Genomic DNA, 9,084 nt, shown 5'->3' on the forward strand with positions numbered 1-9,084 from the left:
CAAGATGACCAACCGTGGCACCCCGTGGTTACTGCCGCCTTCCCTGACCTCGTTCTTGACCCTTCTATCGAGAGCCTCGCAGGCCGCGGGGAGAATCTGCCTACATGAAAGAGTGCCGAGCCGCGCTAAAACGACTAGCAAGGTCCAGCGACCTTGTGACTGCTACCCGTAGGGAACTCCACAGGGATCTAGTGAAGGGGGCTGCCGACGACCCGCTATGCGCGCGTTTGGGTTGGCAGCAGAGTGAGTTCCCTCTGCGTGGAGCTGGGCGCCAGGTTCGAGTCATCTGAACAATTCGGAGTTCTCTCTGGCCTGTCGATTGGCCCGAAATGCACTTCTACTCAAAAACATACAATGCAGTTCCGGGTTTTTGGAGTCGCCTGATTGTCCCCCTTGTGGGACAACGACGTAGAAACGACTGATCATGCTTTCTTCGATTGCCGTGAACTCCGCCGGTACTGGTCGTATGTCAGTGAGGTGACGACTCGCATCGATCCTGAGCATCCTCGCCCAATTACCGTATCCAATGTTGTGGACATGTGAGGCTACCATGGGGCCGGGAAAGCGGGAAAGACAAATGGTCTACTTTACAATCCTGGTCGTGGCGAGAATGGTGATTTGGACGTCGCGTCTGCAAGGTTGCCGGGGGGTGGTCTTTTTTCTGATCAGGATCTGATTGCTTTCTTTAAACACCAACTACGGGTGAAGATCAGATGTAATAAAAGGCTGCATCACGCGGCATTTGGCAGAAGATGGATACATGTAGCAAGTCTGTGTGTACGAAGAGGAGCCAAATTTGAATACGTGTTCCCTTCCTAGAGGTGGAACGCGCAGTTCCGTAAAGTAAAATTAAACAAGTAGCCTCTCAGCTAGCTGAGTGTGTGTTCCATCCCTCCCCGATTAGGAAGCCTCCAAGATCCCCACCCCCTCCTTCTTGCTATTTTTGTTTTCACCCCCTCCTCTAAATTTCACCCATCTTGGAGAGAAAGAAATACAAACTAACCCCCATTCCTTACCCACAAAATTATCTTTTGTCCATTCACCCCCATCTAGAGGGCATCCCCACTTAGAGACTGACCCGCAGAAGCGAGGTTCCTTTTACAAACCTAGTGGAACGGGCAGTCTATCAACTAGAGGGGGTCGTGAGGGTCCTACTAATCACCGTTTGTTTTTTCGTCCCCCGCCCTCGACACAAATGAATAATTGTACCATTTTATTGCTATCTTTTTTGTCTTTACACGTCAATAAAAAATGTTTTAAAAATTGGGAGTTAAGTAGGTCGTCTCCAAGAATGAAAGGGTGAATGCGGTATTATGGTGAAAGAAGATACTAGCTAGGAGAAACTTTTGATTTTGTTTAGTTCTGGAGTGACAAGGATGACCAACGACACCCAAAATCCCCACTTTTGAGTTGACCATGTGCCTAAATGTTTTGTTCATTGTTGATTTTCACTGTATTTTTAACATGAATAAAAGATTTAATATCTCAAAGTGTAGTATCTGTCCGCCAGATACTGCAAGTAAAGACCATATGTGGGAGTAACCCCACATATAAGACCTTGGTCAATGTAGGGACAACCCTTCATACCAATTGTCACTATCCAGCACCCCTACTCCCCGGAGACCTGGTCCCCATTTCCCCTACACTCCTCACATTAAAAATCGCCTTGTACATAATTTGCTCAGTGGGGGAGCAAATAAATACCCCCCTTTTCTTGGCCTTTTGGCCAAGATCAAAGTGTAGTATCTGTCCGGCAGATACTGCAAGCAAAGACCATATGTGGGGGCAACCCCACATATAAGACAATTTCTCTTGTAGCAATCAGCTATTGGTCAATGTAGGGGAAACCCTTCATACCAATAGCTGGTCCCAATTCCCCCAATCTATCAACATTAAAAAACGGCCTTGTGCCTAATTTGCTCAGTGGGGAAGCAAATAAATACCAACCCCACATATAAGACCTTGCTTAATGTAGGGACAACCCTTCATACAAATTGTCACTATCCAGCACCCTTACTCATCGGGGAGTTGGTCCCCATCTCCCCTTCACTCCTGAAATTAAAAATCGGCCTTGTGCCTAATTTGATCGGTGGGGGCGTGTTGCAATATTTTGGGTTGATAATGGGGGTAGGTATTTATTTGCTGCCCACATCAGCAAAATGTGGCACAAGGCCGAAAAGTGGGAACCCCGCAGGCTCCCCTAAAGGAGGGGCACTCCTGCAATTTTAAAAATTGCCTGAGTAACCCCGTCGGCATTCCCCGGTCGGGGCGCCTCAGGCAGCAAGCAATAAACTTGCCCCACCGGAAAGCCCGGTGGCAAAGCCTGGGAGGGTGGACCTCCTAGGTATTACCCAGGCGGTGTACCTCAGTCCAACAGGTGCTGGGTCGGTTCCCGGCCCCTCACCTGTTGGGCTGAGTGTCAAGTGACGAATCCTTGACTTGTACTACCCTGTCTCCCTGCAGCCGAAGCCGCTAGGAGACATCCCATTACAACAGGGTTGATAATAGGGGTATGATCCCACACAGTCGGACGATTCTATTTATAAACGATGCTGCTAAGAACTGACGAATCAAATTAATTCACGTTCTGCTACAAACCAATCAGAAACCAGAATTGCTTCATAAATATTAAACCTTTTCTGGTGCAATTTCACATGTTCTTTCCCGGGTTTCGACACGGTAAGAATATTTTGTTCTGTGGCACTGTCTACTACAAACAAGTCAACTACCAGGACTTGTGGGTAACAGCGAACCATCTGAGGATTCAAAATGGCTTACACTTCTACAGGGTGCAAATAAATACCAGCCATTCATACCAATTGTCACTATCCAGCTCCTCTACTCTCCGGGGAGTTGGTCCCCATTTCCCCTTCACTCCTCACATTTAAAATCGGCCTTTTGCCTAATTTGCTCGGTGGGGGAGCAAATAAACACACTTTTCTTGGCCTTTTGGCCAAGATCAATGTGTAGTATCTGTTCCGGCAGATACTGCAAGCAAAGACCATATGTGGGGGCAACCTCACATATAAGACCTTGGTCAATGTAGGGGAAACCCTTCATACTAATTGTCACTATCCAGCTCCCCTACTCCCCGAGGAGCTGGTCCCCATTTCCCCTTCACTCCTCACATTAAAAATCGGCCATGTGCCTAATTTGCTCGATGGAGGAGGAAATAAATACCAACCCCACATATAAGACCTTGATCAATGTAGGGGCAACCCTTCATACCAATTGTCACTATCCAGCTCCCCCACTTCCCGGGGAGTTGGTCCCCATTTCCCCTTCACTCCTCACATTAAAAATCGGCCTTGTGCCTAATTTGCTGGGTGGGAGAGCAAATAAATATACTTTTATTGACCTTTTGGCCAAGATCAAAGTGTAGTATCTGTTCTTACTACATGCTGTACTTTTGTTTGTAACTTTTCGTTGGCCACATAGAAAATATAACGTTTCAAATTCCCTAAATCAAATATTTTTTGTGATATAGAATAGGGGTCACTTTTCTGTATTAATTTAATGTAAAATGATCACCCACTTTACAACGTCAGTCTCGAAGCCATTCAAGTCAGTCTCCAGATCATTTAAGTTGTTTTTGAACGATTCCAGTTATTTTTTAAGCATTCAAGTTATTCTTAAGGACATTCCATTCATCCTTAAGTTCATTAAAGTCATTCTAAATCATTTACTTTTCATTTATTCAAGTCATTTCAACCCATTTTTCGGTCATTTTAGTTTATCTTTAAGAATTTCATTTCAATCTTACATTCACGCATTCATTCATTACACAAGAGCACGCGACTAATGGCTATCGGCCTTGTTTTTTTTTAAACGAGAATAAAGTTATGCTTCAGCTTTCAGCGCATATATACTTATTAGTTGCATCTTGATGATCAAAGAATCAAACCTTAATCATAATTTTTATTTATTTATTTTTTCTTTCGGCAAATGGGTACTGCTTTGTTTTATTTGTTTTGTTCATTTTGTTTGGTGTTTAATGGCCCAATAATTTTAAAGTCAAATCGTTTTTGTTTTTGTTTTTTGTTTTTTGTGCGTGTTTTTGTTAAACAAGATTTATAACACATGCGTATACGAAATGCAATTTGATTTTATGCCAGGGCCATGGATCACTGGTGCTATATCTATTCTGATACATATAGATGAAAAGATTGTGGATGCGTTTCTGGTTTGCGAAACATTTTTGTCTTGCAGAATAGGGATGGTTATTGTTCTACTTTCAGATTTTCCGATACAGGCCAATTGTTTTTAGGAATTTTAATATATCTTTTACTTGTACATTGCCAAAAAAAAATTTTTTGTGTGTTGTTTACTTGAAAGAACTGGGATCTTATCGTTTTGAAGTTTTTACATTCAATAAGTATGTGTTTAATGGATATCAGTTTTGGGCATGGTATACATAAAAGGTGGATATTTTCTTTTCTACGTATAGGCCATGCCTTCATTTTAAAAGGGTACCAAATATATATATATATATATATATATATATATATATATATATATATATAAACATATAGAGAGAGAGAGATGTAGAAAGAAAGAAAGTGATAAACAAAGAGTGATAGGGAGTTTTGTTATACAAGATTAACATCTAAAAGAAAGGACAGAAATTTTCGCTTGAAATCTTGGTTTGAATAACTACATCTCAAAACAATGCCAACACATTAAATATATTTAATTAGTGTGAAATATATCTAAATTTATGTAAATAAGAAAAGTAAATGAGTTCATATATATATATATATATATATATATATATATATATATATATATTTCTTTTATGTATATATATATATATATATATATATATATATATATATATATATATATATATATATATATATATATCCCAGTAGAGAATGAACGGCAGCTGAACATATCTCAGGGCAAGTTGTGATAAAAAGGTCCAGGGAACTTGCATATACTGATCGTCAGTGTCGGGAACACGGGTGGGTTTGTGAACAATCTGAGTTAGATCATTAGCAATTGAGTAATCGTGACAGTACCTCCCCTCCTCGTCTGTCTTATTTAAGTAGGTAATTATTTCACATTGTGAACATTAAAGTCTCTACAGACGTGAATGTTAGTCGAAGAATGGGCAGACAGGGCGTGGTCGATTTTTTTCAAATATGCTTTTAAAGATAGAAAACTCCACTGTTGTGGGGCGATAGAGGGAATATATAAACGTAGTCGTGTGAGCAAGTGCAACTCGGAAGCACATATAGGATAATTTAGGGTCTTCTCTGGAGATGTCCCTATCATATAGAAATCCATCTCTAATTTAGGTACATTCTCCATGCCCATAGCCATCTTGGGGGGGGGGGGTATTTTGATCTTAAGTTAGAGTATCTTTTAATTACAAACTTATCCAAGGAAATAGTCGATCCAATGCTACTAGGAATATTTGTGTACAAAAATTGATGCCCAGACTGTTTATGATTTTGTTAGTTTTTTTTTAGATCTCCAGCGTTCTTTAAATAAGAAGGGTACATTGTACTTAGTAATGTGGTTAGTATTTTTGCGATGGCACGTACTACTTTTGTGAATAGCACTACCGTTATCTATTTCATTGTGTAATGAGCGCGGAACAGGTTTCTTAATAAATGTCTTGATTGTTAAGAAATTAGAATTTTTTTTTGTTTTTGTTTTTGTGTTCCATAATTAAAAAGCTTCATCTTGTCTACAGGTGAGATGATTGCGTTTTGCTTGTTTGAGTGTTGTGGAGTGTTTATGTGTTGTTTGGGTAGAATAGTGTACCTGGTTTAGGTAGGCGTGGCGGATATGATACTTCGAATAAAGTCCTTCATGAAATTCGTATCCTCATGTCTATTGTTTCGGGTGACCATTTTTCGTTGTTATTTTGGGATAAATTCCGGTCGCAAATTCAATCCGAAACTAAGGACTTCTATTTCAGTGTTATAGAGCGGTATATTAGTGAGATTTTTAATAAATATGCACACACACACACACACACACACACACACACATATATATATATATATATATATATATATATATATATATGTGTATATATACATATATATATACATATATATAGGGTGGTCACTAAAAATGCGGGAAATTTGTCAAACAACGATTTATTTTTACAAAGAATAATTTTTACAAAGTTTTCAAAGACAAATGTTATATTATATTCATAGATACGCAACATGCCGTCCGTGTACTTCACTGTAGCGTCTTAACATAGAAATCCAAGCTCGTGTGGCGTTTTGAAGGGTAACTTGTGGGATATCATTCCAAGCTCGTGCCAAGCACTTTTCCAAAGTTCCCGCTTTTCTAGTTTTCTGTCTAGTTTCTAGTTTAATTTCTATTTATTTTATTACGGTGTAGTTATTCCTTCCCTGTGAAATATGCAGATGTGCTACCATCTTTTCTGTTTTTAAACCCGTATTGGAATTTTATCAGACCTTTCATTTGTAAGCCATAGTCGGCCGATAAATTCTTTATTTACAATGAGCAGCCCCGCTATAATTCTGAAACCGGTTTTTTTTCTTTCAGTAACTACAGTTTATCTTTATTTTTATATAACAAAAGAATATTCCATTTGACCCGAGAAATACAATAAGTTGGTATAAATATGTGAACTTTGACCTGACATGATTATATAAAATAAAAACAAATATCTTTGTATGGGTTTGTCAATCTATCTGAACTACGCAGACACACCTCTCACATTTTCTAAAAGCTACAAGTACCACTAACCCTAACACTCACACACAAATAGATAGATAGATAGATAGATAGATAGATAGATAGATAGATAGATAGATAGATAGATAGATGTCATTCATCAGGTATAAAGACAAACTGCAAGATGATTTTAAACTTGCTGATATGGAAACAAAAAAACATTGGAAAATGATTCCTCGGATGGAGGCTAACATATACTACATGTATTACATACAAGATTATCAAATCAAGCCAATCTACGTACAGTGCGAATAGGAACTGCGCCTGTTCAACCTGTAACTTGTAACCTGTCGTGCGCCTTCGTTTGTATGAGCAGGTCTGGCCTTGTGTCAAACATATGATACAAACATTGAAATCAGAGTTAAACATGCCAGATTTGTGGCCATCATACGTCGAACATGACCAGAGAGTTTATTATATACGAGGGTCATTCAATAAAGTAATATTTTACTATAAGGATTAATACAGATTAGTTTGCATTTTTTATTTACTAGCATGGGCGCCCGGCGTTGCCCGGGTGTTTGGATGTGTATGTTGAGCAAAAAAAAAAGTGGTAGTAGGAAGGCAGGCTCGAACCCGTACCGCAAAGGAGGAAAAGAATGAGGTAAAACCTAACGTTTATGCTGTTACGACCACCGCCAAACCGGAAGCGACATTTTTTTAAAGTAAGGCTAGACAATCTAAAGGAGAGGATAACTTTCAAAAATATCGGCGAAAAAAGTGCCTAGTTGAAGGGGAAGATATTAATGTTTATAGCCAATTTTTCGATATTTGTCGTATGAAAGATCGAACATTAAAACGATACTGATCTTGGTAAAATCCGTCGCCTCTATTGAAAGTTTAAGGCAGACATGCAAACAGACATACATACATACATTTATGTATTGGTAACTAAACATTTTCGACCCAAACTGATGAAAAACCTTGCCCTATCTCTGAATACCCTTTGTGTAAAATTTAAAATATTTAGACCTGAAATTGTCTGAGTAATTTAGAAAAAAACGCAGAGGTCAATTTTTTAAACTTTGACCCCTATTATGACTCCTTAAAATTTATTGTTTTGGGCTCAAATCAAGTTATTAAGTTAGATCCCTGTCCAAGGAACCTATATTTAAAATTTCAAGTGCGTAGACCCAAAATTGTCGGAGGAGTTTGGTAGAGTTCTCAAAGGTCAAATCGTTGAACTTTGACCCCTTAATCGCCAAATTTCTGGCCCAAAACCGATCGCATCAATTTTCCCAAATCTCAGTAACCTGTATATAAAATTCGAGTCTGTAGACTAAAAGTTGACAGTTATTGCGTAGGGAAATGTACACAGACACACAGACACGCAGATACACTTTCACTTATACATATATATATATATATATAGAGAGAGAGAGATAGATAGATAGATAGATAGATAGATAGATAGATAGATAGATAGATAGATAGATAGATAGATAGATAGATGGATTTATTTTTTACTTCTTTTTCACGTGGATTTGATTTCTTTTACAGATACAAGAAAAACTTTGGCCATTAACAAAGATTACCAACCAAGAAGTATGCTCCAGGATTGAACAGTGGTCAACTTTTTCGTTGTTGAAGGGTGCAAAACAGTTGAATTTCATAGGAAAATATCAACTGCGTATGGCGTCACATGTTTCAGCCGAAAAATGTCTACAAGTGGGTTAAATTGTTTAAAGTAGGACGGAGCAGTGTTGAAGATGAAGACAGCCTGCTCTTCTGAGGTTATCGAATCAGACAATGACCGCATTCAATGTGACAGAAGAACAGTGGATTACATTGCAAGGATTTTTGAGGTTGTCAGTTGAGGGAGCACACAAAAATGTCCATGATTGCCTTGGCTACTGGAAAGTCAGCTGCTGGTGGGTGTCAAAGATGCTTCTTGCAAGGCACAAACGGATGAGTGGCGTTCTCCCAGCAATGTCTATCTTACAACGAGATGGATAGTGATGAGTTTCTGAAGAAGACCTTGACTCTTCGGAGTTTCACCTGTTTGATCCTTTTGAAAGCAGCACGAAGTTTGAAAGTGGCGGCAAAGTCGAAAGTGCTATGAGGGACTGGCTGAGATATCAGCTCAATGGTGTTTGGGGGACGGTAGTTTATGTCAATATTATATTTAATGATAAAGACAAATGTTCTACTATAACGAATCTGTTATATTTTCATGCGCATTTGACGTATCAAATAGCTCATTTGGTTTTAAAAATGAATTTAGAATAAATCATTTGATTTGAACATATATTTTTGTAAATGCGTATTTTGATTGTTTAAATGACTAGCATGGGTGCCAAGTGTTGCCCGGGTGTTTGGAGGTGTGTGTTGAGCAAAAATAAAATGGTAGTAGGAAGG

The 9,084-nt window shown here is 38.9% G+C and overlaps 1 pseudogene; it reads left to right on the plus strand.

The window, feature by feature from the left end:
• Nucleotides 1-2,932: 2,932 nt before the first annotated feature.
• Nucleotides 2,933-3,058, plus strand: LOC145294420 (U2 spliceosomal RNA; annotated as a pseudogene).
• Nucleotides 3,059-9,084: the final 6,026 nt, after the last annotated feature.

This window comes from Euprymna scolopes, chromosome 15 (genome assembly GCF_053919585.1).
Source record: "Euprymna scolopes isolate OS-2025 chromosome 15, ASM5391958v1, whole genome shotgun sequence".
Taxonomy (NCBI): Eukaryota; Metazoa; Mollusca; class Cephalopoda; order Sepiida; family Sepiolidae; genus Euprymna; species Euprymna scolopes.